The following is a 24,921-nucleotide window of genomic DNA, read 5'->3' on the forward strand; positions in this document are numbered from 1 at the left end:
TGAATTTATTAGTCGCCTCTCCATAGGTATCAATCCTTCGCAGAAACACTGATACAACTGATAATCACTAATGCCATGTTGTGGGCATCGGACTAACATCTTCTTGAATCGCTCCCAATAAGTGTGGAGAGCTTCTCTTTTGCCTTGCTTTATACCCAAAATCTCTCTGCGTAGATTTGACACTTTCGCCTCGGGAAAATATTTTTCTAGGAAGAGCTTGGCGAGTTCATTCCAGCTTGTTATTGAACCAGATGGAAGGTCATATAACCACTCTTTTGCTGCATCTTGAACTGAGAAGGGGAACACCCTGAGTTTGATCTGGTCTTCAGTAACTCCATGGGGTTTCATTCCAGAGCAGACAACATGGAATTCCTTGAGAAATTTATGAGGATCTTCATTCTCAAGGCCTCGAAATGGGGGCAGTAGATGGATTAAACCAGATTTGAGCTCAAAATTCCGAGCTTCTGGAAAGGTGATACACAAGGGCTGCTGGGTAACCTCTTGTGTTGCCCACTCACGAAGAGTTTTTTCAGCTTCATCTTCGTTTACGCTCATGATGAATTCTGATTCGGTTTCAGAAGAATCTGTGAGTTCGGGTTTGTCTGTAGATGATGATGAGTATGTTTTGAACGGGCTGTTAACGGGTGAGGTAGGTGGTGCTTTTGGAAAAGGTTGAAATGAGTGTTCAGGTTCGTTCCACAAGGGAGTGCCTTGTGGTATGGGTGAGGTTAAGGTTCCTGTTTGTTGCTTTCGAAGTTTTGCTTCCTTCTTTAGCTTCCTAGCAGTCTTCTCAATCTCTGGATCAAAAATCAGATTACATGTACGTGAAGATCTTGGCATAAAACTATTATTGTTTTACCGTGTCCCCGACAACGGCGCCAATTTGTTAAGACCACTGTCGTACACGATTTAAACAAATAAAAATATAAGATAAACTGCTTTATTGCACTAACAGGTAGTACAGGTAAGCAGGGTCGAATCCTCAAAGACACGTCCTAATGTTTACACCTCTTTGCGTAAGGTGTGAACTGATTCTTGATGAATGCAATAAACATAAAAAGGGGGGTTTTATTTTTGAAAATTAAACTAACAGAGATTGAAAATGATAAGAAAATGACTAAATTTAAAATGGTGAAAATTCAAATAAAAGAAATCAATTCCAGTTTCGCGGTGACTCCCCTAATCATATAATTAACCTTCAACACAATATTTGACTATGCACTTGTTTAAACTGGTACTAAGGTTCATTAACAAGCTCTAATGACCTTTATTACAAAAACCATTTAATCAAAATAAGGTCTTTGATATAAACCTAACTTTTTACTAAATTAACCAAACAAGCTCTTGATTAACAAAGAAAAGTTGCATTAGATACAGTGTAATTCCCAGTAAAGTTCAATACCTCTCATAAGCTCGGAGGCGTTAAAACTTGTTTGATCATTTCATATTAGAGTTAACCCTAAACTCAGAATTAATCTAATACTTGTCACTTTTTACTAATTAATCTAGACAATTACGGATCTAAACAATTAGATGACTAGAATGATTCACAAACAATTTAAGTGGCCAACAGAAACTGAAATCAAAATCAAACATTCAAATTAACACAGAACTGATCAAACTAAACAGTAATCATAGTCAAACATAGTGCCTAATGATTAATCATACGAAAAGGTTACGTCTTGGGAAACTGAAATCTGAGTTTTTAGCCTGACATGGCTAAAAACTGATTACAAACAGTAGAAATAGAATCTAAACGATAAATCTTACTAAACTATGAACTGGAATCGAATCGTCTCCTTTAGATCTGCGTTCTTCACTTGAAAACCTCTGAAAATCGCCTCTGAATCGCCAGGAATCGCCAATTAGGGTTACTGGAAGAGTATCAGGCTGTATTTATACGTCTAGCTGTCAAAACACCGTACCTGCGATCGCAAGGGGCATACCTGCGATCGCATGTATCACCCAAAAACGCGTCACGAGATTGTTTAATGAAGTACGTTGCTATTTCGATCGCAAGTTTCTCTTTTTCTCAACTGATGATTTTTTTTGGCTCTACAAAACCTCGAAGGCAACCTGCGATCAAACCTGCGATCGCAAGGACATACCTGCGATCTTAAGGATAGAAGATACGATCGCAAGTTACTTCTTTTGGCCCTTTTGATCGCCGTTCCTCCTTCCAAGCAGTTCTTGATCATTTCCCGGTATCCTTCCTTGGTCTAGACTCCAATTAAGCTCCTAAGCATCCACGAATGCATCCCGAACTTGCGCAATCATCCATGTGCTCCAAATGGCCCTGAAAAGTCATAACAAATGTGAGCAGTACGGGCATTCTTCAAAATAATCATGAAACACGAAATACATAAGAATAATCGGGAATTAGTTAGCTTTTTATAATGAAATACATAGGAAATTGTGCTAAAAGATGCATATAAAATGCATCTAACAATGTGATATGCTATGTATGCTAGAGTAGGCTAAGTATTCATATTAGGACTAGAGTGGCCTGATTTGTGATGCCTTAGCCTAGGAGATTGCTGCTGCTATGAGATGCCTCGAGAGTGAGTAGGTAGCAGTGAGGAGAATTGTGAGGGGTCTACCGAAGGGTAGCCTGTGCTTAGCAAGAAGTAGGGTACTTGTGAACTGGGATCCTAGGAGGAGGACTTGGAATGAATGTTGATGCGGTGTGGAAGGTAGTATAGGGACTGTACTACTGGAAACACCGGATCAGTGAGCAGTCCAAGTAAGAATCCTTAGGGTACTAAGGAACAAGTAGGGTTGGGTGATCGAGTGCGAGTATACTCGATCGAGTCTCTGGTACCCTTGTGTTGTGTTTCAGAGACCTCATGGTGGGTACACGTCACACACCAGAGAGCAGCGGAGTTAGCGATGACGAGGTTCGCAGGACGATTCGTGATGAGGTGGCCGCGACCATGCGAGAGGTCATACTCGAAATGTTTAGGTCTATTGAGACCACATTGATTGAGACGTTCGATGAGCGATACGCTGCTGTTTCAGAGGCTGCCGCTGCTGCAGTCACCGTAGCTGTCGCAACTGCTAGGCCGCAAGGGGGTGACTTGTTGCTGTACCGGGAGCTCAGCAACACGAAGCCACCAGGGTTTGATGGGACAGGATCTGATAGCCGCGAGAGGCGATATCATGGTTCGAGTACCATGATTAGTAGCAAATCGAGAGGTGAAATCATGGTTCGAGTACCATGATTGGTAGTAGATTGAGAGGAGATGTCATGGTTCGAGTACCATGATTGGTAGTAGATTGAGAGGAGATGTCATGGTTCGAGTACCATGATTGGTAGCAGATTGAGAGGTGATGTCATGGTTCGAGTACCATGATTGTTAGCAGATCGAGAGGTGATGTCATGGTTCGAGTACCATGATTGGTAGCAGATCGAGAGGTGATATCATGGTTCGAGTACCATCATTGGTGGCAGATTGAGAGGTGGTGTCATGGTTCGGGTACCATGATTCGTAGCAGATAATGCTTGTACCGCTTTCCAGTTATTCCATCATGAATGATTAGGCCGAGATCGGATGCGATAGAGTATGGGGCCCAAGGGCCAGACTGAATGAGTTTTGATGAGGCATACCTTGAGAGGGAAATCGGTTTAGTTCCGAGGAATCGGTGATGAGATGACAGTGGGAGTCGCAAGACTCAAGGATGAGTAAGGATGGTGTTTTATGGGGGATTGCGGTCCGAGTTGAGCAATCAGCCGATAGTGGAAATTTCGCTTTCTGTGACCTAAGTGGTGCTATTTCTGTTCCCGGTGGGGAAACGTAAGAGGTATTGAGGTTTCAGTTTCTGAGCTGGGGGTGAACCCTGTGGGGTAGCATCGATAGCGATCTTCCACCAGGGTGGCTAGGCAGTATGTCTGCCATAAAGTAGTAGTATAGCATGAACCAGTTGTTAGTAGGGACTGAGACGGTCAAGAGCAAGAAGATACCCCACTTGAGTATAGTAGAGCATGTGTTAGCCGCAACGTCGGGCGATCACAAGGAGTATATCGGGGCGGTATCCCTTATGGTCTATGCTGGATATCAGGTAAGGGAGTGAAGTCCCTGCTCTTATGGTAATTTATGTGATGGAACGATGGTTTGGGAGTCGAGGATTAGGAGTATGATGATTCATTATTTCCAAACTAAGAGTCAGGATTTTTATTGGACAGTCGAGATGTCTGGTAATGGATTGGTATGAGATTCGGAATGATTAGAGGCAGTCATGATGAGAAGTTTCTGAGGATTTCATCAGAAATCCGGGATATTGGAGTTGCTTAATCTCCATCGAGGAGATTATCGCACAACACCTTCCAAGGGTAAGTGTGATGTTTTCGGCGGAAACGATCTGTGAGATAGATTGTTAGTGCGCCAATTGGTGATGGTACGAACCCTGAGTGGGGGAGAACCGGGTACTTTATTGAGGGGATCTGAGATTTGTTCAAAAGCGGTTAGAAATCTAGATATAGAGATTTGCGGTTCAGGTTCATGAGATCATGGGTATTGGTGGTTGAGGCGAGACGTAGAGCGAGATAATGCATGTAGTGTATGTTGAGAACGGATGAGTGTCCCCACGGCAAGTAGCCGTTGGTCGGAGACCTTGAGGTGGTTAGGAAATTCTTTGAGATTACTATGGTGAACTCGAGATGGTTGGCTCGTAAGATTAGTCCGGCAGTGGAGAGAATTCTGGTTCATTGTATGGGCTGTTATGCGGTTCGGGAAAGGGCAGGAACTGATTAAGCAACAACTTCGAGGTCATTATGAGTATTCTTGCATGAGTTTTGAGCTATATAGAAGGAAGTTTCAGATTGTCGTCAACATGTTCTGGGTCATTGGTGATTCCTTCATGTTTCAATTGAGAGTTGGGATACTCCATAGTGGCGTGTGATGAAAGGAAAATTTGTTGTGATGCTACGGGAAGCCGTAGTACCCACTAGTCAGAGGTTGTTGTGATGCTACGGGAAGCCGTAGTACTCACTAGTCAGAGGTTGTTGTGATGCTATGGGAAGCCGTAGTACTCACTAGTCAGAGGTTGTTGTGATGCTACAGGAAGCCGTAGTACTCACTAGTCAGAGGTTGTTGTGATGCTACGGGAAGCCGTAGTACTCACTAGTCAGAGGTTGTTGTGATGCTACGGGAAGCCGTAGTACTCACTAGTCAGAGGTTGTTGTGATGCTACGGGAAGTCATAGTACTCACTAGTCAGAGGTTGTTGTGATGCTACGGGAAGTCGTAGTACTCACTAGTCAGAGGTTGTTGTGATGCTACGGGGAGCTGTAGTACTCACTAGTCAGAGGTTGTCGTGATTTCTACGGGGAGCCGTAGTACTCACTAGTCAGAGGGAGGTTGTTGCGATGCCACGGGGAGCTGTAGTACTCTTGAGTCAGCAAGAGGTGGTTATGAGGAAGTACTCTTTGATCAAAGCATGACGCAGAAGAGTTTTGGGCGAGGGTAGCCCTAATAGTTGAGTTTTTGGGAGCTTGGCGGTCGAACCAGGAAAGAGACTGGGTTCCCCATATTTGTCGGGAATCATTAACTTCTGACTTGAGTGGTGGTTGTCGCATCATGAGGGAATTGGAAAAAAGTGGTATTCGTACGGATTGCAGGTTGAGTCATGAGATGATTGTTTCATTGGAACAAGTGGTTCCAACTTTGGGTCGGACCAGACTCTCGAGTTTGAGTTTGGCTTTGGTAGTACGTTGGGTAGGCGAGAGGAGATTCTGGATTCTGAGGTGGATTATTGGTTGAGGCGTATTGTTGTCACCCGATATCTTAGACCCGAGCGAGGTCAGTTCGTTAGTACGGGAGATACCATGAGGTGCATCAGGCAAATGATTATTATTTCGGCTGAGGTCGAGGGTGAGACGATTTCAGTTGGGAGTATAGTATTCGTTGGGTAAAGAGAACTTCATGACTTGTGTGTCACTGGGCCGAGATAGTTGATGTGAGAAGGAAGTCAGTGAGACACGTGGAATATGTTATGAGTAACCTTTGGAAGTTAATGGCTGGTTGAGAGATGACCTAGTACCCAGTGTGGAGTAGGGATCTCTGAGAGTAAGTTGGGGGGTTTATGATTATAGATGTTAGAAGACATTGTGAGGGAGCATGATCACTTTCTTATATCTGAAGGCAGGAGACGATTCTCTGGTGTAATGTGCCCTTTTCGTCTATAGAAGTGTATTCGAGATTGTTGGGTACGTATGGCATGGGTGATCGGTAACCGATTGTTGGGTTTATATTTGGAAGTCAGAAGGGATATCTTAGTGGCAGAGGGGTTGGTTTTGTTTTGAATTTAGGAGTTCCTGGTCGGGTTCAGGTATTCATGGAGGAAGATATCGTTTTGGTGTGAGATCCTTTCAGTGGTGCTTTTCGGGTGTTTGGTTTCTATATATGAGGTTTGAGAAGCGATTTCGAGGGTGAAATCAAATTAAGTGGGGGAGATTTGTAACATCCGGAATTTCGGGTATGATAGTTCGTGTTTTAATTTTGAGGATTTAGGAGGGACTCGACGAGTCGTAGGTCTGACTCGCCGAGTCACGTCGAGTTGATCACGTGGATTTAATGTGCAGACTCGACGAGTCCAAGTATGGACTCGCCGAGTAGGTACTGGGCAGAGAAAACCCTAAGTTCCGGGGTTGGAGTCTATTTAAAGGAACTTATGACCTTGGATGCGCCTCATATCTCCTGTGAGAAACCCTAAATCGCCATTGGAGCCAAGGGAGAGTTCTTGTGATGAAATCAAGTAATTTTGGTGTGATTTTGCAAAGGAAGTGAAGGGATTCAGCTAGAAGGACCAAAGGAGGTTGTTAACCTGAGACATCCAAGCAAGGATCTCCATTCTGAGGTAGTATTTCGCCCCTTCCTTCTGTTTTGTGTAGAATCCTTGAATCTAGGGTTTTCTTTACCCTTTCTTGGATAGTATATGATGCATATGAGGTCCCAATGTGGAAAAAGTCTTATATCTGGACCTTAAGAGGTCCAGAGAGTCCCAACCATTCAGCTTTATGCTGTTCCTTTGGAGATATGAGCCTAGGTTGCCATTTTAGAAGCTATTTCACCAAAAGAAGTCTTATGTGTGTTGCATGAGTGTAAAGATTGGAACTTTACTTGATTATTGAGCATTGGGAAGTCAGATCTATAGGTTAGAGAAACAGATCTGACCTCAGAAGGTCATATGAGTATTGCCATGGAAGGAACTCGCCGAGTCCATAAGGGGACTCGACGAGTCGAGTCGGGTTGCCCCGCGATTCGTGTCCAGTGGTAACCCGTCGATTGAAAGGTTAACTCGACGAGTTGAGTGAGGCTTTATGAGGATTCAGAGGACACGCATGGACTCGCCGAGTCACGCGAGTGCACTCGACGAGTCTGGTCAAAGTTTGACCATTGACTAGGGTTGACTTCAGTTGACCTTAGGGTTTTGGTCATGCTGAATCAAGAGAGGTCAGGAAGGGGTAGAATGGTCTTCTACCCATTCATTAGAGATGAGGACAAGAGGAAGTATTAATTAGAAATGTTTGCCTTATGCGTTAGGCGGAGGCTCGATCGAGGTTATCAAGCCAGAAGGTTTACTAGACATCATGTGAGGTGAGTCTTCTCACTGTACTTTACCTAGAGTGGTAATTATGTGTGACCGGAAGGTCTTATGTGCTATGATGAGTATGTGATGTATGTTGTTATATGAGATGTATGTGCTATGTTATGTTATGAGTATTATGATATGGACCGGAAGGTCAACAGTGTATGGGCCGGAAGGTCAAGATGATGCGGACCAGAAGGTCGGAGAAGTGGGACCGGAAGGTCAGAGAAGTGGGACCGGAAGGTCTACCAGGATGATGGGACGGAAGTCCCTTGAGACACATTGACCGGAAGGTCTTGTAGAGTTATAGCCTTGAGTGGCGTATATGCGTATGTGGTATTTTGGGGAACTCACTAAGCATTTATGCTTACCGTGTTGTGTGATATGCGTTTCAGGTACTAGAGAGGATCGCGGGAAGGCGCCGACATGATCTGTACACACTGATGAAGATCCATGTGTTTGAGATTCTGGGATATGATTTCAGAGATAACATTTGATTGAATGAGTTTTGAAATTATTTTATGAAATTTACTATGTTTGGAATGAAAAATTGTTTTTTTTTTGTTTACGTCGTTACAACAATCACTACAGAAGTCCTTGGGGACCAAACTTGACATGAGTACAACGTACCATCCCCAAACTGATGGACAAAGTGAGAGAACCATTCAAACATTGGAGGACATGTTGAGAGCTTGTGTGATCAACTTTAGTAAAGCGTGGGATACCCATTTACCACTCTTAGAGTTCTCATAGAACAATAGCTATCACACCAACATCGGAGTTGATCCATTCGAAGCCCTCTATGGTCGCAAGTGCAGATCACTTATGTGCTGGGCTGAAGTGGGTGACACGCAATTAGAAAAGGGGCAAGTTCCTGACAGCACTCTCACCGGACCTAAGATCATAAGGGAGACGACAGAGAAGATCGTCCAAATTCGAGAAAGACTGAAAGCATCTCAAGATCGACAAAAGAGCTATGCAGACAAGCGACACAAACCCTTGGAATTCCAGGTTGGTGACCGCGTTTTGTTAAAGGTCTCACCCTGGAAGGTAATGATACATTTTGGAAAACATGGGAAACTAAATCCAAGGTACATCAGACCATTCGAGATTCTTGCGAGAATCGGTCCGGTGGCTTATAAACTTCTACTACAACAGGAACTCAGTAACGTACACCCTACCTTTCACATGTCTAATCTGAATAAATGTCTGTTAGATGAGACCCTTGTAATCCTGCTCGATGAAATCAAGGTAAACGAGAGTCTACACTTCGTAGAGGAACCTGTGGAAATCATGGACAGAGAGGTCAAACGAACGAAACAAAGCCACATACCAATAGTGAAGGTCCGCTGGAATGCCAAGCGAGGACCTGAATTCACATGGGAACGAGAAGATCAAATGAAACAAAAGTACCCACATCTTTTCCCCAACACTTGAAGCCCCACTCAAAATTTTAATTTCGGGACGAAATTCCCTCTAACGGGGGGATGATGTGACATCCGGTAAACTTGGAGTCGAGCCAAGTCAAAAGATGTATTATGTATAAGTGAAACCACATCTTAACCTTGTTGCATTGAATCACCTATAGCCATGAGGGCATGTTTATATAAGTTAATATATTTATATATATTTAATACCATGTTGAAATAAGTTAATATAAGTCAACACAATTCAAAATGTTAAAAAGGCATGAAATAATATACTACATTGGGGTTTTCGGTTTTAGGAATCCAGGAAACATATGGTTTTTGGTTTTTGTAATCTAGGAACATGTAGTTTTCGGTTTTGGGAATCAAAGATCAATGGGGTTTTCGGTTTTGGTAAGACCAAAATCTCAATTGTGTTTACCCCTTGGACCGAAATCACCCATTCTTGGGTGATGATAAACCGAAATCAAGGGGATTTCGGTCATAGCTATGCCGAAATCCTCAACTTTACCCACTTGTGTTGCCACTTGATTGTAGTTTAGCTTCCCAATAAGATAAGTGCACATACCAAGGTAAATGTCACCTCAAACCTCATCCTCTATTCCATATAAGGGCCAAAATCCTTTCCCAAATTCCTTATTTACACTTCAAACATTTCCAGTAATCATATTCACCACAAATCCTCTCAAAGATCAAGTCTATTTTCTCTCAAACTCAAATTCAAACACTTCCAGGAAGCCTACTTCAAAGATAATTTCTTAGGATTTGGTAAGTATTCTTCATAAATCTAGTGTTTATGCAACACTTAAATTACTAGTTTCATTTTGATTCACACATTATTATGTGTTTAAAACTATTAGGATACGACTAGCTTCCCGTATTCTAACTCGAAGATCACCATTTTTACCTCGTTATCTAACCGCGATCACGCTCGAGGTGAGTTCATACCCATACATATTTTCAAAGATTTTTCTATGATTTAAGGGGGGGGGGGGGAATACAAGTAAAACACAAGGAAACTTGTGTTAATATACAAACCGTTATTCATGCTTTCTTACATTTTATGTACCTTTACGTGAAAATATTAAATATGCGAAACAACGTTACTACCAAATTTAAAATCATTTACATGCAAAAGTCGTTAAAACACAAAGGTTTTCATTTCAACGAAACATACATATATAAACTATAATAGGTATAGTTTGTGGAACATTACATTATTTTACCCTTTCGGGACAAAGAAATGATTATATAAAAGTAAAATTATTTTTATACTATATAAACTCGATGAAAGGGCAATACTTACATTTAAAAAAAAAGGGGTTTTCATTTCACTTTACGTAAACTAGTTAATACAAATTTTGTGAGACATTCAGCTTCACCGTACTTTTAAGTACATAACTTAAGTCCTGTAATTGTAACCAGAATCTATTGTAGGGAGAGCGTGATACTTGTGTATAGATCTATACGGGACTGAAAATCCCACACCTAAACTGTTAGCTACAGTTAGACTGGAAGGTCTGGGGTGACAAATGTCATAACTTTCCGACACTTAAAGAACGTCGTAATAGGCCGACTGGGTCATTAGCATGGTTATAATAACTCACATGGGGTATTAACAACACATTTTGTAACACCCCGTTTAGTAAATAATTAAATAGATAAAATTTATATGAATAGTGGACCTAAAATCCGTAATATTGAGCGGGATGTTTGTTTTCGGGAGCCAAATGTTATAATTTGGATTATTCGGGGGTTAAAGTGGAAATTTGAGATTTATTTTGAAAGGATTTATGGAAGCAGGGGCTAAAGAGTAAATTCTGGACCTAAGTTGAAAAGGTTTTGGTAGTGGAGGGACCATTTGGTAACATAAGGACTTCAATTGAAAACAATTTGTAGAGGGAGGGGCTGTTTGGTAAAATATGGACTTAATTTGAAGGGTTTTCGGATGGCTGGGGTTAAAAGGGGAAATTGTGGATTTGTTTTGAAAGAAAAGGGAGACTGAGGGGCCATTCCTGTCATTATGGCAACAAGTTTGTAGGGCATCGGGTATATAACCCCCCGTCCAAACCCTAATCCTAAGGGAGTGCAGCCGTCATCCCACCACCGGCCGCCACCCTCCTTCTTCGTCTCCGGCGAGCTTACCGTTTCCAGCCGACTGCCGCCGCTACTTCGCCATCCAAACGCCACAGCCGCTGCCGGTGACGTCGTGGGCAGCCGAGGGAGAACCGTCGAAGATCGGAGATGGAATCGTAGGCCGCTGCCGCTTCCATTGAAGACGACGCTGTCGCCGGACGTCGCGACTGCTCCTTTTCAATGACGTCCTCCGACCGCTCTATGGCCGCCATCTCAGGCCCTACTATCGTTGTTGGAGCCGTAAACCACCGAGAAGCCGTTGCCGCCGTCAATACCGTTGTTGTAGCCTACGATTATGTTGTTGCCGTCGCCAAACGCCACCAAGTGGGTGGCTATGTTACTGTTCCGAGCAAAGAATGTTTGTATGTGTTTATTCAGTGAAGTGGGGTGCTTTGTTTAGCAAGAATCCTCAAGAAAAGCCACCACCACCACCGTAAGGTGGTGGCTGCCACTATGTGCCACCGTCGGCCACCACAAGGGTGGCTGTGTATGTGTGTGTGTGTTTGTATTGTGTGTGTGTGTTATTTGGGATTTTGCATTGTAATGTTCTAATCGGTTCTAGAATAATAAAAAGAAAACTCACAACCACCACCGTGAGGTTTCTTTTGGGATGCTTGGACAAAAATGAACTAGAACCATAACCACCACCATGAGGTGGTGGCCGCCGCCGTGAGCCGCCGTTGACCACCACTACCCGAGGTGGTAGTGGGTGGTGCCCGACTAATGAAACCCTAGTGGGCCTAATGAAATCCTAGTGGGCCCAATGAAACTCTAATTGATCTAAGACCTAGATTTTGGGCCTAATTGGGTTGGGATTGGGTTGGAAACCCTAATTAGGGTTTAGAAAACCCTAATTTTGGGATTATTGGTTTGCACTTATCGGGACCCGCATTTTGGGCCATTGGAATGGAATTGTGAATTACAACCAATCACACCATATGATTTATCTAGTAGAGTGATGGACTTAATGGATTAAATCCTTAATGGGTTAAGTAAGAAACACTTAACCATAATCGTCATTTTATGTGAAAAACCCTAATTGGGTTTGGGTTCTTATTGGGACATTTATTGGACTAAGCTGTTGTGGGCCTTTGTGGACCAATTGGGAACATATTTATGGACTAAGGAAATTATTGGGCTTTAGGATAAGACCCATTAGAGAGGCTTGGGCCCAATTTGGAAAATTAGGCCATAATTGGGCCATAATTGGGCCTTGAGGATTATTAGCTATTGGGCCATCAGAATGCCATGTGCTTGGACAAGAATAAATGGTTAGGCCTTAAGATAAGCCCATGTAGAGGTTTGGGCCCAATTTGGAAAATTAGGCCATATGTTGGGCCTTAGTTGATTATTGGGCTTTTGAGCCTTCAGAGTGTGAGTTTGGGCCTTGGTTTTGAACCAAGCTAGGTTAGGGGTAAAACGGTCCACTTACCCCAAGTGTAGATGTATGGTTATGTATTTGAAAACCGATTATTAATTGGGTGCCGTTTTGATGATTGACGGTTCGGGAACCTGTCAACCAGCAGATAGAGTTTTATCTGCGGGACTTCAGCAGTGCCGGGTGAGTCTCCTCACCATACCAATGGGTCTAGGGCACCAAGGTCGGCCCATTTATCTAGTTGTGATGATTATTGCGGATGTGCTATTGATACATTATGTATTTATGTGAAGACCATGCGGGGGTTCCCATGGCAATTAGTTATATGTGGTATGTTAGTTGATTGTGTGGTATTTGGTATGCTAGTTGTCTTTTTGATACTTGCATGGAAGACCCCGGGGGGTTCCCGAGGCAGTTGGATATAAGGCCATGTGGGGGGTTCCTATGACATTCCAAGATAAGACCATGTGGGGGTTCCCATGGCAGTGAACTAAGACCATGTGGGGGTTCCCATGACATCTGGTGTAAGACCATGGAGGGTTTCCATGACACCTTTATATATTTGTATGTATGGCTTATGGGGTTGTATATGTGTACTGTTAATTGATTATGTGTTATGTTGATATGATATTTGTGTGGAAGACCCCGGGGGTTCCCGTGGAAGTTAGTAAGACCATGTGGGGGTTCCCATGGCAGTGGGCTAAGACCACGTGGGGGTTCCAGTGGCACCAGATATAAGACCTTGGAGGGTTTCCATGGCATCCCATATGTTTGTATACATGGCTTATGTAATTGATATGGTTTATGTAGCTTTTATAGCTAATATGGATTATGTGGTTACGTGGATTGTGTGGGGTATGCTCTGGGGAACTCACTAAGCTTTGTGCTTACGGTTTACAGTTTTGGTTCCAGGTATCATTGATTTGGAAAAGAATGGCTCGGATTGACTGCAGTGCACACACCTATGATTTCTATAATGAATGATTTTGGGATGAACTCTGATAAATGTTTTACCTAATGATGATTTGAAATGTTTGAAATAAATGGTATCAATGTTTTAGCTATATTAAAAATGAAATTTTTGGTCTTGAATTTTGGATGTTACACATTTGGTTTACGGGGTTAACAATCACATAAAGGGGTTTTATTTATATAAAACTACAGTATACTATTTTCAAGTACAATATTCATACATATCGGTCTTAGGGGTCAAGAACTAGATTTCGACTACAATTGCTAAGTGTATATGTTAGTTTTATATAAAATTAAGACGCTATCGACTTAGAATTGGTGGGTCCGCTTTAGGTCTTGTTCCTTGTTTGGTTGTGGGCTTAGGGAAGACCCATTAAATTCGACGGTCTATTAAACCTTGATGTTATATAACTTGTATACACTAAGGGATTATTGAAGGAAGCTATGAGATTTCTAAAAATACACTCTGTTACACTACAAGAAGTACATTATTTTCAACCAGTGTTATTTAAATAATAAAACTATGTTATACCACTTACTAGTACAATACAACTAGCACCTCAGGGAACATGCATACAAATGGTTTTAATCAAATTAAAACTGTAACATACTACGTTCAAGTACAAGAATATGCATACATTTCCGGTCTTAGTATCTAAGACTACAATATCTTTTACAAGAAAATATTGGATTTTCTAGAAACTAAACTCTATCATTTTACAAAGAAAAGCGACATATTTCTCAAACAAAATTCTTATGAACTCACCAACTTAATTGTTGACACTCTTTCAAAACTACTTGTATTCTCAGGAATTCAGTAAAACATGTAACTACCAGCTTTTGAGGACGGGACGCTAAATGCGTCAGTTAAAACTCATTTTGACATCATTATGTAATTTATTTTGAAACATGTAACACAAGCAACAATGTAACTTTTTAAATTATATCAATGATGGTTGTATTTACTTTAATCACTATTATACTTGTTTGTTATGGTACTATACATGAAGTCAGCCACCCCCGAACGTTTCCGTCGTTCTGGTTTGGGGGTGTGACATGATCTCTGCCTGAAGGGCACCAATTTGCTCATCCTGAAGCTCCATAATCCCCTCCTTGATGGTACCGAAAATCACAGGGGTGACCTCCATGATACCGCGAGTGATCTCTGAAGTGATAAATTCGCGTAACCGCTCATCAATAGGTTCAGCACCAGCGCCTGAACCAGATCCAGAAGCTCCTCCTTGAGTGGACACCATGCTAGAAACTGACTGAAATACAAACATACAAGCGATCAGTAAAATATCAAGGAGACTTCCTCTCTACAAGACCCTTAGAAGTTCCAAGACCGTTCTTGTCTCAACTACATATCCTGTGCTTTCAGTAGTACGGGCCCAATACTACCTTCCACACATATCTGTACTTTCCTTATGAATAATCCCGAATTACGTAAATCACCAAACTAGATCTATACACACCATCATTATGCTAACAGAATACAAATCCTACTATCGAATTCCTACGTTCTCCTAGGAATTCTCAATTCAACCTCCTTCTATATCGAGAACTTCAACCAACACCGCTGGTTGCCTTATGAATGCAAGTTGTACATAAATGGCATCACATACACTATCGAATAATGATTCTACCCTAAATCCACAACCAAACTAGGTACAAGAAATAAGGCTAAATCGATCATTCTAGGGCTATATGAACCTAATCATATACAACTTTTAAAGCATACACTTAGCAATTAACTGAGTTGATATCAATTCCAAGAAACACATATCATCTAATCCTCCTAGGCTATAAGCCATCATAAAAATCAGGAAATTCTATCATATGATTCCTGAAGGAATCCTTAGCCCTACTCTAGCATGCAATTCACATATATATCATACATGGGTATGGGTATTTTAGGAACCACTTACTTGAGTTTGGTTGATTGCACGCATCAAATCCTATTTTTACTTAGTAAATATCTTTTTAGAAGTTAAATTTTCTTTTGAAAAGATTATCATTTCCTCAGTTTAAGTTCTGCCACACCCAAAAGTGTGTCCGAATCCCTCAAACCAAGGCTATGTTACCAACTTGTAACAATCCAAAATCAATGATTTTTTGTTTGTTTTTAAAACCATTAGTTTTATACATCAAATGTCTCCAAGTCAATCACAAAACACAATATCAAAACATCATAATACAAATATCCAAATAGTGCAGAAATCATGAGAGGAGGATGTTGTGCCATCACGCCGGGACCTTCCTTTTCGTACCAGAAGTACTTGAAACCATAAATGTAAATTGTAAGCACAAAGCTTGAGTTTCCCAAAGTACCACATACCAAACATAGAAATGGGCCTAGTCCTGGGGTATATTCCAACCCAATATACAATTATGGGCCTAGCCTTGGTTTTTTTTCAACCCATCATATGCTCATGAGCCCAGCCTTGGGGCCCAACCCTGGGGTCTATTTCAACCCAATTATACAATAATGGGCCCAAACCTGGGGCCTAGCCCTGGGGTGTATTGCAACCAAATCATACAAACATGTAAGAGTTGCAAAACAATTAGCATTCTACATAAACTATTTGGTGGGCCGTTATTAGTGCCTTCGACCTACAATCATAGTGACAAGACTCACCTCTAACTGAAGATGACTGAATCATACACTCGAGTTGTTACTATCACGGCTCCTCACACTAATCAAAACCCAAAGACAACCCTAATTAAGAATCAGGGTTTTTACCCGTAGACAATGGACCAAAACATCTTTTTATCATATTAAGGGGAAAAGACCATTTTGCCCTTCCCATACATGACCCAAAATTCAAGGCCCAAAACCCCTAACGACCCAAATCCCAAAAATGACCCAAAAGGGGTTTTTAGGAGTACGCCCAACATACTCCTCATTATGCCCATCGTACAGTCTATCCTTGGAAGGGTTACAGGGTAGCAATCATCTACTATCAGTGTACTCAGGGTTACGCCCATCGTAAACCCCTGAAGTCCAAATTCTCAATTAAGGTCTTAATTCTTAAAGACCTAACATCCAAACTTCAGATCTAACCCTAATGAAAGTCTAAAATCATAAAGTTGCAACCTTTATGCCTTTGCATGGCTACAAGGAGCATAAAGCTAAAACCCTAACTTATATTACCATCTAAAACCCCATAACTCTAGCATGGATGGATACAAAGGACCAAGCTTGCATTTTTATGTCACCAAACACCTAAAAACGTCTGAAAGGACAACTCAAATGGTCTGGAGTAGACCATATTCATTAGACAAGGATTTTTGGGACAAAAAGGTCATAAACTAGCAACCTAACAAGATTTATCAAAGCAAGCCTTAAGATTTGAACTTTATACCTACTGAAAATGCACAAAGGTGTGTAGATTCTAGATCCAAGAGCTTGAGTGCAACACCACAATCCGAAGAACTTCCTTCACCACCAAGAATACCAAAATATCTCTAAAAAGCTTCAAAACTCACACACAAGAATTAGGGTTTCGAGATGGGGGCTGATAATAAGGAGGTCCAAAAGGAGTTAATGACATTAAATAGTCACAACCTCTAGGGTTTTGGGATCTTCTCGAGTACACCATGCGTAATCCCTATGTACGCTCAATGTACTCAGCAAAACACACGACTCATTCAAACCTTTACGCCCGACGTATACTCCTCGTATGCCCAACATATGGACTTGATTTGTAAGGAAAAATAGATTTTTGGGTTGAAAATGAAAAGTACCTGAAAACAGGTGTTACATGATAAGAATAAAACTCATGGTTACGTAAAGAATAGAAGTAATCACATCATATGTATATATAAAATAAAATATTTAATACAAACATAAAATACCCGAACACCATGTATGAGTCTTCACTAATTGATTATAATTTGAAACTATTAAGCTTCCTCGCCTTCACCCTATGAGTTTAAGGTGCTTCCATGGCTTGCCTTCACTCATCAAACATTTTCCAAAACAAGATAAACCACCAAACAAATTACTACTTTTCAAACATTAATATTCTCAATTCATCTATTACATTTTCATAATTAATATTTTCAAGAAACTCATTATCAAGTGAAATCAAATTCAAAGAGTTAAATCTCTCAAGACATGATAGATCACAAATAAGATTTTAAAAGTTTTAGTTTTGAAAAGATATTGCTGGTAGTTCAAGTATAATAGTAACAACTAAAAGAATGAGAAGCTAATGGGGCAAAATGTCTTTCAAAAGTTTTCACATTCTTGTTGAATTAGCAAACAATATCTTAATGTGGTGAACAACTCAAAATTTTTTACTATCTTTTTACAAGAGTTTTCCACCTTTTCGTCGAATCACCAACTTCATCCACATTCAGTGTTAAAATTTTCTACGTTCCTCCCATTAGATTGAACACTATCAAATTTTATATTATTATTTTGGAATACATATTTCTCTACTTGAATTGATTATTCATTATGATGAGATTCGTCACTTATTTGATAATAAACCGATTGATAGATCATCTTTAACTATGAATTATTTGTTTTCTTTTATATTTAGAGCAAGTTGATTCAAATTTTCTTATTGGAGGCATCTTTTTACATAAAATATCAATGTTAATAACTTAAGAATATATATATTATTAATAAACTTATTGCAATTATACATTTCTATTAAATATAACATAAATCGACATCTTATATCAAACAAATTTAAATATTACACTGACTTGTTTGTATTATTTTATCAATCACACACCTCTATCATTCAGTTATTTTGATTGTAGTTGACCTTGAACAGTAAAACTTGAAGTGGAAGACCGATAGTATATGCGATTGTGATTGTCTATTTACTTTTTTCATTGCCACAAAATTAAAGTTGTGACCATAAAATATAAATATTTAATACTGTTATTCTTTTCCATAGGGTAGAGGGTGTCATAAGTGGTTTGGGAAAGGTAGGCGACGGTACTGTCAAGGCAATGATTCCGTCAATATGAAGTACCGCAAATGTGGTATTTGGTAGGTTGAGTGACCCGTGAGTTATGACTCTTTATCTTTAATCCTTCTCTTCTTCAACCATAACTTTTCATTTCTTTTCCATTATTAATACCCACTCAATTCTATTCCAAAACCATACAACTTCTTCCTTTCAATTTCATTCCATTACTCTTTAAATTTTATTCTTCCATGCAATTCAATTTTTTTTTGAATAGATGTTATTCCTAGTCGTAAGATGCCTAGAATGGTCCGAACAGGAAGAAGTGACATTGGCCAGATTTTTGAATATATGTTATTCCTTTCAATTTCATTCCATTACTCTTTAAATTTCATTAATGGACTTACCTTCTAATTTCAAATTTTCAAATTTTTTTATGTATTTATCTAAATTATTTATTTAATTTAAAAGATAAAAACAACATTTTAATTTTAATAATTCATTATTTTTCTTATTTTTTTATAAATTTAAAGTTTTCAAATATTTAGACATTTATATTCAACTTTTTTAACTAAAATTAATTCATGTAATACATAGGTCTCACAGCTAGTTCTTATCTTATTAAATAGGGTAACGTTTTGAAATTTAAATTTCTAATCCTTATAGTAAGAAAATGTATATCTTTGTGTAAGTTAATTGGGATAAATTTGATAACTTTGAAAATTTACTAACTTCATCCCTTAAAATCAGTAAAGTAAATCGATTTTGTCTGACAAGTTACTAAACATTATTTTAGAAAATAGTAGCTATTTATTTAAAGCATTTATCGTCTTTTTAAATTTACCCTTTCAATCATCATTATATCATTTTATTGAAGTTGTTGCGGTTGTAGGATATCTTCATTCTTTTCCAGATAACTTCAATACAGGTAATTCAATGGTTTTTCATTAAACGATTTGTGTAACAATTTGTGTGTTTTCTGCATTCATAAACTGTTTTTTTTTCTAAACTTATGTAAATATGATAACTCTCTTTTCGTTTTTTGATTTTGTAAATTGTGTGAGTGTTTAGAAATTTAATGCTGCTTAAGTTAATGATGTGTTTAATTGTATGTTTTATGTATTCATAAAACGATGTGTGTAACAGTTTGTGTGTTTTCTGTATTTATAAACCTTTTTTTTTCTATACTAATGTAAATATGATAACATACAACCTCATACTTTTGATTAAAAATAGTTGTTAGCTTAATTACATGTTTGATCCAAATACTTTAAGTCCATATCTTAGCATTATTTGTTTAAGAGTTGGGGCATTTTTTGCCGTGTTACTGTTTGGTAAATAAATTTGGTGTGGCACTTTGGCATTGTATGATTAGAACTGCTTGTTGTTGTTCTTGTCTGAGTTATTTTACATTATAAGTTTTTAGCACCAGTTGTTTAGTGCATTTATTTCTATCGTTTACCTGGTTAAGTTACTTTCAAGTCAAAAGTTATAATTACAAATCTTTGTTGTCTACTGAGTTAAGTACAAATATATAGGTATTTTGTAAAGTGGGTGTTTACGTGATTCATGTTGCTTATGAACTTCTAAGTACAATTTCTTACAACTATAACAGTTGTTAGATGATCTTATGCTGAAGTTAGTATGAAAAATGGTGTTGTATGCTATGTTTTGCTTTCTGTCGTCTATACAAGTTATTAATTTAAATGATATTAAGACCAAATTTATATTTCATGTTTTACGTACTTGGTTAAATTGTTGCCTTTTCTTTATGCCGAATTAAGTGTTGGAATTTGCCTTACTTCTTCGTATGTTGTAATAATTGTATGTTTGTGTTGAAACGAGTCCAAAACTAAGTTGCATGCTATTTAATCCAATAATTCTTAATAATGTTTTGTTCATATATCTTATAAGTCATCTTTTTTCAATTATTTAGTGTGGATATATATATTCATATTGGTTATGTTCTCTACACCTTCTCAATATGATTAATTCATAGTATCGTACTTTCTTAGTTCATTGTAATTCTTCAATATTGTGCGTTTGTAGTTTATTGTTTTATTAACTTTTATTTACCAAAGAGTTTCTAGCCTAACGATATCCGGTGTTGCATTCTCTTTTTAAGGTTGAGGGTTTAAGTCTCATCGTGGACATATGTGAATTTAAAGATTAGTTTAATAGTTTACAAGTAGGTTAGATTTATCGTTTAAAAAAAAACTTTTATGTACAATTGCTCTGACATTTAAAAAAAAATAGACCGTTTATGTAAACTAATTTTCCATATATCAATTTTCATTTACATCATTGATTGTGGTAGTTTTTTTATATTCCATTTCATATCTATTTCATTATATTATATCATCATCTTTATTTATTTTCATGTGTCTTAAAAAACGTTTCACATATTTATTTTATTCAACCGTTATAAAGTTACGTCAAAATCATATTAATCTGTGAATTAATAATTTTATGAAATTGATTAATTCTTAAAAATTTTAATATAAATAACCGTTTAATTTTGTAATTATGGTTTCCATCTGTTATTGCATGCTATTAAAAAAAGGAAAGTTTTGATTGTAGGCCACAAACAAACAGTAGGATACCATGCGACGAAGATCAGGTAACGTGTATATATATGTACCACAAAATATAACTCTTTATCTTTTTGGAAAAGTTCATGCAAAACTACGCAAGAAAATCATTTTAATATGCATACCTACACCGCTAGCTGTGGTGGTGGTGGTGGACCGTTATTGCTTGGAATACGTCACAACTCACCACCGCAGCATCACTTCATCAACTATACTTTTCAAATAATCGGCAAAAAGTTTAAACTCCTGTAGCACTTTCACGTCTGCACCACCGTCAATCAACGGCGGAAAAAACAACCAAAAGCTCGTCACCACCACAAACCCCACCGTTAACAGCCGTGAAACAATCGCCGGAAACTCAAATTTTCCTGCTAACGCTCTCTTCACCAATAGTTCCACGACGACACATATACCATGGAGCACAAAAAACGACGTCATTTCCCATGTTGGAATCACACGCATCACGTAGTAAAACAGTAATTCATGCATCAGACCGGAGACAACGAAGGTGGCGATAATCGCCGGAAGTGAAGCCCAGTCCTTGCCGGGAAACACAGACTTCACGGGTTTGTATACTGTGTGCCGCAGGATGTTTGTTACCATGAGGTTCCATCTCCGACCCCAAAAATCCTGCAGTGAGGTCGCCAAGTAAGGCTCGTCCGATGGCGGCTCAAGCTTCACTCCGACCACCGCCCATATCACGGCGTTAGAAACAAAGACCAGAATATCAACCAGTAGAAAAACTAGTGCACAGTAGATGCCTAATACAATATGATGATTCAGTTTTTCTTTGTTTTTATACACAAAGCCGATCAGTACAGGGGAAATTAAGATCTCTATCCATAAATTAAACGGCGATTTCTTTTTGAGTTTGAAGGAATCTGATCTCAATTTGACTGGTAGAGAAGCGACGGTGATGAAGTGGATGAAGGATTTTGGGGGATAAAGTGGGCCTTGATCGAAAGCAAAGAGGAGGAGCTTGAAATTGGCGAGCCAGGTAATGAAGAGGTTGGCAACGGCGGTGGTGAAGGCGGAGGAGAGGAGGAGGGGTACAATTGTTAGAAGGCAGAAGATGGGTATGAGGGAGATGAGCCTGCAAATACCTTTGGGAAGCTTTGAAGAGATGAAATATGAGTAGGATAGAGCAGCAACAGTGGTGGAGAAGAAGATCAAAGTATTGGTATCACCTTCTGCCATTGATGACCACAAGAAACGCACCCAATAAAAGGTGACAATAATAAACGACTAAAAGACTAAAATCAGCAAGAGTCACGTTTTTATCGCCAAAACTTTTATTTGTATCCAATTACCCGTACCACAATCACTTTTATCAATAAATTATCATAGCTATCACCTCCCATAAATTTATCTTTTAAGGTGTTAGGCTGGTGGGACTGGGGACTCGCATGCCGAGCTTGGTTCGGAAACTCGGCGGAAATTTTCCGCACCAATGAAAAAGAAAAGGTGGTTGGAGGAATTGAACTTCTTTTGAACGTCGGAGTTGGTCAAATGACTTGTATTTCAAAAAAAAAAAAATTAAAAAAATCTAAATTTTTAACATATATAAATACCTTTACATACTATATTTCACCACACTTCACATTTTTCATTTTTTTACTCAAACAATATAATTTTTATGAAAAAAATGACTTCTTCTTCCAACCTAAAAGCTCAAAAAAATAATAAATACCAAAAGAAACACCGAAAACACAAATTCAATCTCATATTTTTCACGAAATTTGGTTCAAAGTCAAAGCGATCAACCTATTTATTCACCTCCAAATTTACACTTTGATGGTGCTTACTACTCATTTCAAGCCCAAAACCAACATCAATACCAAAACCAACCTCAATTTCAAAGATAATTTTAATTTTAAAACCAACCAAAAATAAACTTTTCATCCCAAGTCTCATCCCAAATGGAAAATGACTTCAACCCATTTGATGATCTTTCCGACTCCAGGATGAATTTCAAAACCCAATTCCAAACCCAAGGGGAACCCGAAGTCATCCTTAAAATAGAATCGGAACCGAAGAGAATCGACCACAATATAAAAAAAAAGTGGAAGGGCGGCTTTAAAGAAATGGACACTGGCCGAAGAAAAAGCATTAGCTCATGCGTGGGTGGATGTTTCTGAAGATCTGATGCTCGGAAACAACCAAAATTGTCCAATTTTTTCCAAAAAATTACATGGTGTTTTCTCATGGCGATGAATCTTGGAAAGTACCGGAAAAAAATACCAAATTTATTCGAAGTGGAGAAATGTAAACAAAATGGTGACGGAGTTTAATGGGGTGTTTTCGAGTGTCAAACGACAATGACAAAGTGGTGCAAACGACGAAACTATTTTGTAAAAAGCTCTTGAAGTGTACCGGAATCAGAAATGGGCCAATTTCAAATTTATACATTTTTGAAATATTTTGAAATTGTCAAAAAGATGGCAAGAGGTTGACGATTCTGTAACATTTACGGGTAGTTCTTCTAAAAGAACCAAAATATCTGAATCGACGCATATTCAATCGTCCGATGCGAATGTCGGGATTGACCTCTACAAGGAAGAGCCTTTTAAGGTTCCAAGAGTCACTCATCCCATGGGAAGAGACCGAGGCAAGCAAAATGGAAAAATGGTGACAAGTGGTTCGGGTGATATCAACCAACTAACAACAAAAATGGACAACTTGAAGTCGTCTTAGGAACAATATTTGACGGCCACACAAGAGAAAAAAAAAACCGTGCCATGGCGATCTTAACGAGAGACACTCGTGCTCTCACCGAACTTGAAAAAGAAATGATGATAAAAGCAAATGAGGAGGTCGCGAAAAAAAATACAACATCCAGGTTTTGTTATTTAAATTTATATGTTGTTTTTTGTGGTTTCTAGGTTCCTAATTTGAAATTCTATTTTTTTGTGTTGTAATTTTATTTTCTAGTTTAATGAAATTTTACTTTTAAAAAAATAGTATGTTCAAAATGTTTATGTGTAAGAATGGGTCAAAACCAGAAGCCTTGAGGATGAACTCCATACAGTGGGAAAAGGCTATGGATGACAAGTTGAGCGGACTGCAGAACAGTAAGATGTTTCAAGTTAAGGATGAGATAGATGGCGCTAAAACTTGCAATGGAAGATTGGCGGTCAAAGGAATACAACAGAAGGGAGAAGACGATTCTCCAGTTGCGAAGATGACTACAATTACTTCTATGATGAATGCAATGGCCTCTGAAAATCTCCATCTAGAGCACCTAGATGTGAATACAATTGATCTCCTTTATGATAACTTAGAAGGATACATATTGAAGGCACGGCCAGAAAGTGTTATTACAGCTGGTAAGAACTGGTGTTTAAGAAGAAAGAAAACATGTATGGCATGAAGCAAACTTCTAAGAAGTAGTACATAAAGTTTGATAACTTCATGAAGAGGAGTGGGTTTAAAAGATGTGGGGTTGATCATGGTTGTTACATGAAAAAGTTAAGATCCTCATACATCAACCTCGTATTAAATGTTGATGACGTGTTAATTGCTAGTTCCAACACGCAGAAGATCAATAAGCTTAAGATGCGGCTGACCAGAGAGTTCAAGACAATGAACCAAAGGGTTACTAAGCTAAAGAAATTCCTTAGTATGGAGAACTCAGCAGATGAATGTACTAAGGTGTTTACCACTGAAAAGTTGAAGCCAAGCATGGCTTCAGCTTCCCTTCCAAGATTTTAAGGATAGGGGTTGGCGTAGAGAGGGAGAGAGATTGAGAGAATGATGAAGACTTTGAATGGCAGAAGAAGTTGTTCAATCCTTCAAGTGGGAGATTGTTTAGGTATGAAGTCTTGTCCAACATGGAGCACATAGAATGAAGTGGAGAACTTGGATGAAGCATTTGGAGAACTTAGAACTCAATGGAGCACTTGG

General features: G+C 39.0%; 1 pseudogene; it reads right to left on the reverse strand.

Annotated features, from left to right (window-relative positions):
* Positions 1 to 21,201: 21,201 nt before the first annotated feature.
* Positions 21,202 to 22,215, reverse strand: LOC145140310 (putative long-chain-alcohol O-fatty-acyltransferase 5 pseudogene; annotated as a pseudogene).
* Positions 22,216 to 24,921: the final 2,706 nt, after the last annotated feature.

This window comes from Lactuca virosa, chromosome 9 (assembly GCF_052849685.1).
Source record: "Lactuca virosa cultivar CGN04683 chromosome 9, Lactuca_virosa_CGN04683_v6, whole genome shotgun sequence".
Classification (NCBI taxonomy): Eukaryota; Viridiplantae; Streptophyta; class Magnoliopsida; order Asterales; family Asteraceae; genus Lactuca; species Lactuca virosa.